Consider the following 10157-nt stretch of genomic DNA (forward strand, 5'->3'; position numbering starts at 1 on the left):
TCAACATGGTCCTCGTCCTCCTGCAAGAGGACAGCACCGGCTCCCACATTGCTGGCGTCAACAGCTAACTTGAAAGGTTGATCAAAATCAGGGGCCTGCAAAATAGGACTATTACAAAGTATGGATTTTAACTGATGAAAGGCTATGTCACACTGCTCATTCCAAACATATTTAACATCTTTCTTCAATAGATCTGTCAGAGGGGTTGCGACTGTTGCAAAATTTACAATAAACATCCTATAGTACCCAAACATACCCATAAAACGTCTCAGTTCTCTTCGAGATCGGGGGGCACTCATCTGGGATAAAGACTGGACCTTTGCAGTCGGTGGGGCTAGCTCACCTTGACCGATCACATAACCCAAATATTACACCTTGGCCTTCACAAACTCGCATTTGTTCCAATTGAGAACAAGGTTAGCTTTATTCAAGGCCGTCAGAACGTCGTCAAGTCTCTGTAGATGTTCGTCCCAACTCTTACTGTATATCACAATATCATCCAGGTAGACGACACAACCAGGCAGGTCTCTGATGAGGATGTCCATAAGTCGTTGAAATGTAGCAGGGGCATTCTTCATGCCAAAAGGCATCACTTTACACTTATAAGTTTGTCCTAGCACAACAAAGGTGCTAATATCTTGTGCTCTTTCCGTCAATCTAATCTGCCAGTACCCTTTTCTGAGGTCTAGTTTCGACAGGAAGCGAGCATTGCCGACGCGATCTATGCAGTCTTCCACTCGCGGCAGTGGGTAACTGTCAGTTCTTGTTACCTCATTAACCCGGCGGTAGTCAATACAGAACCGATGGGTCCCATCGGACTTGGATACGAGAGTAACAGGGGAGTTCCACTCTGACTGGCATGGCTCAATCAGGTCGTGCTCAAGCATATAGTTCACCTCAGTGCGAAGGATGGCCTCTCGTTGTGGGCTCACCCTGTACGGAGCCAATTTAACCAGTCGGGCTGCTTCCACGTCCACATCATGGGTTACGAGCGAGGTCTGTCCAGGTGTGTTTCGGAAAACCTCCGGGTGTTTTGACAACAAGGCGGACATTTGCACACGTTGATCTTCCGATAGATGCGAAAGTTTGGTCTCCCACTTCCCGTCGCGCCTCCGTCCGGTTCCCAGGCTTCCGAGGCACTCGCAGCTACGTCGTCGACTTCGTCACACACGGCTACCGCTGGACGTTGGATGATGCAGACTGGCACCTTCGGTTCCAAGGGGGGAGGATCACGACTGAAATATGGCTTAAGCATGTTGACGTGGCATAATCTCCGACCTCTGCGCCTATCGGGGGTAGAGACAAGGTAATTTGAGTCTCCTACACTCCGGATAATGGTGTAGGGGCCCTGAAACAGGGCAGCCAAAGGTTGACCTGGCTGCGGTAGTAGAAGCAACACCTCGTCGCCCGCCTCAAACCTTCTTGAACGAGATCGTTTGTCATACCATCTCTTCATTCGTGCTTGGGTCTCTGTTAAATTCTGCCGAGCGGTTTCCCAGCACCTTTGTAGTTTCTCCTTGAACTCGCTGACAGAGTCCAACAGGCCGACACTCTCATTCGAGTTGAGCCACACGTCTTTCAGTAACTTAAGAGGCCCTCGGACCTCGTGGGCAAACATCAGCTCAAAGGGGGAGAAACCTAGAGATTCATTAGGCACTTCTCTCGTGGCAAAGAGAAGAAATGGGAATCCCTTATCCCAGTCCTTAGTGTTGTCGGCACAATACTTCTTTGTCATGGACTTCAGGGTGGAATGGTAACGTTCCAGTGCTCCCTGGCTCTGAGGGTGGTAAGCAGTGGAGGTAATCTTACCGATACCCAGCTCCCTCAGGGTTTGTCGAAAAGTCCTGGACATGAAATTGGATCCCCGATCAGATTGCACCTCTTTGGGAAGTCCAAATTTTGTGAAGAAGCTAAGCAGCTCCCGGACAACAGTCTTGGCATTCATACTTCTCAACGGTATTGCTTCGGGATATCTCGTGGCCATATCAGTAATACTTAAAATGTAACAGTGGCCAGAGGAGGTTCTTGGCAATGGGCCCACAATGTCAACTATGACTCGATCAAACGGAGCTTCAAATGGGGGAATAGGAACTAAGGGGGCAGCCTTAAGCTTCTGATTAGGCTTTCCCATCACTTGACATGTATGACACGTCTTTACGTACTGAGCGACATCCCGGCGGACACCAGGCCAATATACATTCCGCCACACTCGGTCCAGGGTCTTCCTTCCCCCTAAATGACCGGCGAAATTTGAGTCATGCGCCAGCTTCAAAATCTCCCTCCTGTAGGGACGCGGCACTAACACCTGGTGAACTGCCTGCCACTCCTCGTCTTCCCCATTGCATGACACTGGACACCACCTCCTCATTAACAACCCATCCCGGAGGTAATAACCGTCAGCCGATGCCTCAGCCGACTCAAACCATTCCTTGAACTCGGGTTCGGCTCTCTGTAATCTCTTCAGATTCTGACGAGACAAATCATCAGTCTCATCCGTCGACGCGGGGTCAGTGCCTAACTCAGCAAAGAAGGTATCAGCGAGCTCCACCTCACTCGGCTCACTCTCGGGCAGTGACTGTAGTTTTCCCGCCTTACGCTCTGTCTCCTGGGGCTTGCAACTTGCTTTCTTAGCGGACATGGACCGGGTAACTGCGCATACGGGGAATAGGTCCGGTACCTCTTCCTCAAGCTGCACTGCCTCCGTGGACTCCACCGGCCCCGTAGGCAACACCGGCATTGGGATCATCTTCCCACCCGCTAGGTCATTGCCTAACACAAAGTCCACACCTGAGACAGGTAACCTATCTACAACCCCTATGAGAGCATGGCCCGTGAAGAGATCTGTTTCTACCCTCACATCGACTAGTGGAGCTCCCTTGGGACCCGACAGTCCATCTAGCAAGACTCGGTCTCCAAACTCTCCTCGCGGCACCAAGCAATCCAACATTAGGGACTGCAGCGCACCAGAATCCCGTAATACGGTCACTTTTCGTCATACACCACATCTACTAACAAAGCCCTCAGACAGGAACGCATTGTAGTTCCCACAGAACGGATCCTTAATTACAAAGTAATTAACACTCTCGCAACCCCTCTTTTTCCTAAGAGCAGGGACAGCCTCACCTACTTTACTAAGTGGCCCTAAAGTTGAGACGAGACTCATCGATCTACTCTTGGTAGAATCTCTGGATTCCTTCACTCGAGCCCAGCAATCCCTCACCTGGTGCCCAGCCTTGCCACAGTAAGAGCAAAACTTTACTTTCTGGGAGTATTTCCCCTGACTTTTATGAGTTACCGGCAAGGTAGCAGATTCATGTGGGATTACATGACCATTGATCATCCCTCTGCCGTCGTAGCCCTTTGAATGCCTGCCCGCGTCAAGTCTGACATCTAACATGTACTCATCTGCTAGTTTCCCAGCCTCCTCAAAATCCTTGGCTGATTTAGTTATTACGTACTGCCGTACATCATGGGGTAGACCGTCCTAACATTCCTCGAACACAAATAGTTTCAGGACCGATTCAGCATCGATGTAAGCTCCTGCGGAGCGAACCCACTGCGCGCCTAACTTGTACTTCTCACAAAAGTGATCTAGGTAGGTTTGATCAGGGCGCTTATGCTTAGCTCGAAATCTGAGTCGGTGTGCTTCCGGACTTAAATGATAAGAATTTATCACTGCCTGCTTAAAGACCTCATAATCACCACACTGGTCATCGTTCAACGCGGTGTATGTGGATTCAGCTTTGCCAAAAAGGAGGGGCCGCAAAACTGTCACCCAGGCTGACTTCGGCTAAGAGCAGTCACGGGCAGTCTGTTCAAATTTAAGGAAAAAGGAAGCCACATTATCTTCATCGAACTTAGGTACGAGATGTAAGTCTCCCAACCGAGACGACACTGGTCCTGATGGTGAAGCGTTAAGTCTAAGTTTTTCACATTCGAGAGCTAACCGAGCTTGTTCAGCCTGGAACCTAGCTTGTTCAGTCTGCTCCTTCTGTACTTGCACTTGTGCTTGTTGTGCTTGTGCATTGATCTTAGCTATCTCTAGTTGAATTCGCCAGTATTCGGGATCAACATTAACATCACTAGGGATATGGGGAGGGATCGAGGCTTCGGCCGACGTCACTGATGGAGCGGTATTGTCGACACTAATTTCAACATCAGGCGCAGCATCTTCTATCTGTTCACTAGCAAAATGATTTATGACTAAGGTCTCCAACTGTACTTTACTAGCTTTCCGGTCATAATTCAATTTTAACCTATTTGCAATAAGCTTCAACTCATGCTTTGTTAAAGATTTGATGTCCTCGTAAGAGGGCTCAGATCGACAGAACTGGTCCTTGTTTTGAAAGGCGTTAAAATTTTGTAAATTTGCACCCCCTCAGGACAACACAAAAATAAAGTTATGGGATTGAATTAAAGCCGCTTTAAATTTTTAATCTTTTTATAATGAAGATTAAAGTTTTTAAAGATGGGAAAAAAATCAAGCATGAATCATTCTTTTAACCTGAAAGGGGGTTAAAACATTGAAATGAGAAAAAACTTTCCCAGTAAGATTTCACCCAGGAGATTCTTTTTGTGACACTTTTTTCGCTTGGTGACACAATGAACTTCTCGTTACCTTATCTAAACTTGATGAAACACGTAAGACTTTAGCACAACACTCGGGTAAGGGCTTAAGGCTTACGCGGGGGGAACCCCACCCTGGGCTGGAAAGAGGGAATAGATCTCGCGGGTGAGGGGGTACAAGAAAAAAACGTTCACTTGTGCTAAAAACCTTACATTTGATTGGCTATAGAAATTTTTTTGGAGCAATTCTTTTGGTTGGGGGTCCAGAGTCTCGGGTATTTTTCCTCGAAAAATGCTGGGTGGCAGAAATCCGAGCTACCCTAAAGCATCACCCCTGCCCTGATAAGAAATAGATAACACACGTGTTCGAACACCCCCCCCCTTAAAAGGGGAGTTTTTTTCCGGGAAAGGGTTTTTCACTTTAAAAGGCGGGAAAAACAATAGAAACCATTATGTGCCCCCAGCAATATGGTGATATTAAATTATACTCTAAAGGGAAAAAGGCCCAAAATAGTTAACCTTTGATTTTATCTCGGAATTTATTAAATATTTCAAGGGGTGGTGATCAGTATACACCTTGTGCATTCCCTGAAGGGAACAAGTAAACATAAAAATATGCAATGGAATTTTAAAAGAAAAAAATTTCTTATCAATGGTAGAATAATTCCCTTTTGGGTTGATTGTTTTTTCTTCTAAAAAATTTGGGGTTAAAACATGGTCTCGTCCTCCTGCAGAGGACGCCCCGGCTCCCACATTGCTGGCGTAACAGCTAATTTGAAAGGGTTGATCAAAATGGGGGCCCTGAAAAATAGGACTATTACAAAGTAGGTTTTAAAACTGATAAAAGGTATGTCCACTGTCTTCCAAAACAATTTTAAAATCTTTCTTAAAAAAAAATTTTCAGAGGGGGTTTCGATGTTAAATTTACAAAAAAACATTTCCTAAGTACCAAAAATACCCCTAAAAGTTCTTTCTCTTCGGTCGGGGGGGGACTATCTGGGATAAAGGGGGACCTTTGCAGTCGGGGGGGCTTGCTCACCCTTGACCGATCCATAAACCCAAAAATTTTCACCTTGGCCTTCCAAACTGCTTTGTTCCAATTGAGAAAGGTTTGCTTTTTCAGGCCGTCAGAACGTGTCAAGTCTCTGTGAGTTGCCCCAAATTTATGTATTAAAAATTTATCAGGGGAGACGACAAAACCCCGGAGGTCTTGAGGGATGTCCCTAAAATGTTAATGTGCAGGGGCATTTTTCTGCCCAAAAAACTCATTTACATTTAATTTGTCCTAGCACAACAAAAGGTGTAAAACTTGTGTCTTTCCCTAATCTTATCTGCCAGTACCCTTTTCTAGGTCTAGTTTGACAGGAAGCGGCTTGCCGACGCGTTAGCGTCTTCCACTCGCGGCAGGGGTAAATGTCGTTTTGTTTCCTCATTAACCCCGGCGGTGTAATACGCGGGGTCCTCGGACTTGGATACGAGAGTAAAAGGGGGGTTCCACTCTGACTGGCTTTGGCTCAATCAGGTGGGTGCTCAAGATATAGTTCACCTCAGTGCGAAGGATGGCCTCTCGTTGTGGGCTCACCTGTACGGAGCCAATTTAACCAGTCGGGCTGCTTCCACGTCCACATCATGGGTTCGAGCGAGGTCTGTCCAGGTGTTTCGGAAAACCCCCGGGGTGTTTTGAAAAAGGGCGGACATTTGCACACGTTGATCTTCCGATAGATGCGAAAGTTTGGTCTCCCACTTCCGTTCGCGCCTCCGCCCGGTTCCCAGGCTTCCGAGGCACTCGCAGTACGTCGTCGACTTCGTCACACACGGCTACCGCTGGACGTTGGATGATCCCAGACTGGCACCTTCGGTTCCAAGGGGGGAGGATTCACGACTGAAATATGGCTTAAGCTTTGTTGACGTGGCATAATCTCCGACCTTGCGCCTATCGGGGGTTAGAGAAGGTAATTTTTGAGTCTCCTACACCCCGGATAATGGTGTAGGGGCCCTGAAACAGGGCAGCCAAAGGTTGACCTGGCTGCGGTAGTAGAAGCAACACCTCGTCGCCCGCCTCAAACCTTCTTGAACGAGATCGTTTGTCATAACCATCTCTTCATTCGTGCTTGGGTCTCTGTTAAATTCTGCCGAGCGGTTTCCCAGCACCTTTGTAGTTTCTCCTTGAACTCGCTGACAGAGTCCAACAGGCCGACACTCTCATTCGAGTTGAGCCACACGTCTTTCAGTAACTTAAGAAGCCCTCGGACCTCGTGGGCAAACATCAGCTCAAAGGGGGAGAAACCTAGAGATTCATTAGGCACTTCTCTCGTGGCAAAGAGAAGAAATGGGAGTCCCTTATCCCAGTCCTTAGTGTTGTCAGCACAATACTTCTTTGTCATGGACTTCAGGGTGGAATGGTAACGTTCCAGTGCTCCCTGGCTCTGAGGGTGGTAAGCAGTGGAGGTAATCTTACCGATACCCAGCTCCCTCAGGGTTTGTCGAAAAGTCCTGGACATGAAATTGGATCCCCGATCAGATTGCACCTCTTTGGGAAGTCCAAATTTTGTGAAGAAGCTAAGCAGCTCCCGGACAACAGTCTTGGCATTCATACTTCTCAACGGTATTGCTTCGGGATATCTCGTGGCCATATCAGTAATACTTAAAATGTAACAGTGGCCAGAGGAGGTTCTTGGCAATGGGCCCACAATGTCAACTATGACTCGATCAAACGGAGCTTCAGATGGGGGAATAGGAACTAAGGGGGCAGCCTTAAGCTTCTGATTAGGCTTTCCCATCACTTGACATGTACGACACGTCTTTACGTACTGAGCGACATCCCGGCGGACACCAGGCCAATATACATTCCGCCACACTCGGTCCAGGGTCTTCCTTCCCCCTAAATGACCGGCGAAATTTGAGTCATGCGCCAGCTTCAAAATCTCCCTCCTGTAGGGACGCGGCACTAACACCTGGTGAACTGCCTGCCACTCCTCGTCTTCCCCATTGCATGACACTGGACACCACCTCCTCATTAACAACCCATCCCGGAGGTAATAACCGTCAGCCGAAGCCTCAGCCGACTCAAACCATTCCTTGAACTCGGGTTCGGCTCTCTGTAATCTCTTCAGATTCTGACGAGACAAATCATCAGTCTCATCCGTCGACGCGGGGTCAGTGCCTAACTCAGCAAAGAAGGTATCAGCGAGCTCCACCTCACTCGGCTCATTCTCGGGCAGTGACTGTAGTTTTCACGCCTTACGCTCTGTCTCCTGGGGCTTGCAACTTGCTTTCTTAGCGGACATGGACCGGGTAACTGCGCATACGGGGAATAGGTCCGGTACCTCTTCCTCAAGCTGCATTGCCTCCGTGGACTCCACCGGGCCCGTAGGCAACACCGGCATTGGGATCATCTTCCCACCCGCTAGGTCATTGCCTAACACAAAGTCCACACCTGAGACAGGTAACCTATCTACAACCCCTATGAGAGCATGGCCCGTGAAGAGATCTGTTTCTACCCTCACATCGACTAGTGGAGCTCCCTTGGGACCCGACAGTCCATCTAGCAAGACTCGGTCTCCAAACTCTCCTCGCGGCACCAAGCAATCCAACATTAGGGACTGCAGCGCATCAGAATCCCGTAATACGGTCACTTTTCGTCATACACCACATCTACTAACAAAGCCCTCAGACAGGAACGCATTGTAGTTCCCACAGAACGGATCCTTAATTACAAAGTAATTAACACTCTCGCAACCCCTCTTTTTCCTAAGAGCAGGGACAGCCTCACCTACTTTACTAAGTGGCCCTAAAGTTGAGACGAGACTCATCGATCTACTCTTGGTAGAATCTCTGGATTCCTTCACTCGAGCCCAGCAATCCCTCACCTGGTGCCCAGCCTTGCCACAGTAAGAGCAAAACTTTACTTTCTGGGAGTATTTCCCCTGACTTTTATGAGTTACCGGCAAGGTAGCAGATTCATGTGGGATTACATGACCATTGATCATCCCTCTGCCGTCGTAGCCCTTTGAATGCCTGCCCGCGTCAAGTCTGACATCTAACATGTACTCATCTGCTAGTTTCCCAGCCTCCTCAAAATCCTTCGCTGATTTAGTTATTACGTACTGCCGTACATCACAGGGTAGACCGTCCTTACATTCCTCGAACACAAATAGTTTCAGGACCGATTCAGCATCGATGTAAGCTCCTGCGGAGCGAACCCACTGCGCGCCTAACTTGTACTTCTCACAAAAGTGATCTCGGTAGGTTTGATCAGGGCGCTTATGCTTAGCTCGAAATCTGAGTCGGTGTGCTTCCGGACTTAAATGATAAGAATTTATCACTGCCTGCTTAACGACCTCATAATCACCACACTGGTCATCGTTCAACGCGGTGTATGTGGATTCAGCTTTGCCAAAAAGGAGGGGCCGCAAAACTGTCACCCAGGCTGACTTCGGCCAAGAGCAGTCACGGGCAGTCTGTTCAAATTTAAGGAAAAAGGAAGCCACATTATCTTCATCGAACTTAGGTACGAGATGTAAGTCTCCCAACCGAGACGACACTGGTCCTGATGGTGAAGCGTTAAGTCTAAGTTTTTCACATTCGAGAGCTAACCGAGCTTGTTCAGCCTGGAACCTAGCTTGTTCAGTCTGCTCCTTCTGAACTTGCACTTGTGCTTGTTGTGCTTGTGCATTGATCTTAGCTATCTCTAGTTGAATTCACCAGTATTCGGGATCAACATTAACATCACTAGGGATATGGGGAGGGATCGAGGCTTCGGCCGACGTCACTGATGGAGCGGCATTGTCGACACTAATTTCAACATCAGGCGCAGCATCTTCTATCTGCTCACTAGCAAAATGATTTATGACTAAGGTCTCCAACTGTACTTTACTAGCTTTCCGGTCATAATTCAATTTTAACCTATTTGCAATAAGCTTCAACTCATGCTTTGTTAAAGATTTGATGTCCTCGTAAGAGGGCTCAGATCGACAGAACTGGTCAACGTCAGCGTTGCTGGTCAACGGTATGATTAACGAAAAGGAAAGAGATTCCGTTAAGGCAAGAATTATCCTGGCAAGGTCGCCAATTCATATGTTACAAATACTACTGGTCCTTGTTTTGCAAGGACGTTATAGATTTGTCAAGTTGCACAACTCAGGATAACACAATAATAAAGTTATGGGATTGAATTAAAGACCAGCATTACATTAAATCTACTTATAATGAAAGAATTCAAGTGTACAAAGATAGGCACATAAATCAAGCATAAATCATAACATTAACACTGAAAGTGAGTTTAACACTGAACATGAGATAACATTCCAGATAAGATTACAAGCCAGGAGATCTCTTTCTTGTGACACTTAGTTACGCTTGACGTGACACAATGAACTTCATCGTTACACTTATCTAAACCTGATGTAACACAGTAAACACTGATAGCACAACACTCGGGTAACGGGCTTACAGGCTTACAGGCTTACAGCAGGGGACACCACACACCTCGCTGGGCTGGAAAGAGAAGAATCAGATCTCAGCGGGTGTAGTGGGTACAAGAAGACAAGCGTTCACCCTTGCTGCTATAAACCTTACATTTCGATTGGCTA

Source organism: Panulirus ornatus, chromosome 20, assembly GCF_036320965.1.
Source record: "Panulirus ornatus isolate Po-2019 chromosome 20, ASM3632096v1, whole genome shotgun sequence".
In the NCBI taxonomy this organism is placed as follows: domain Eukaryota; kingdom Metazoa; phylum Arthropoda; class Malacostraca; order Decapoda; family Palinuridae; genus Panulirus; species Panulirus ornatus.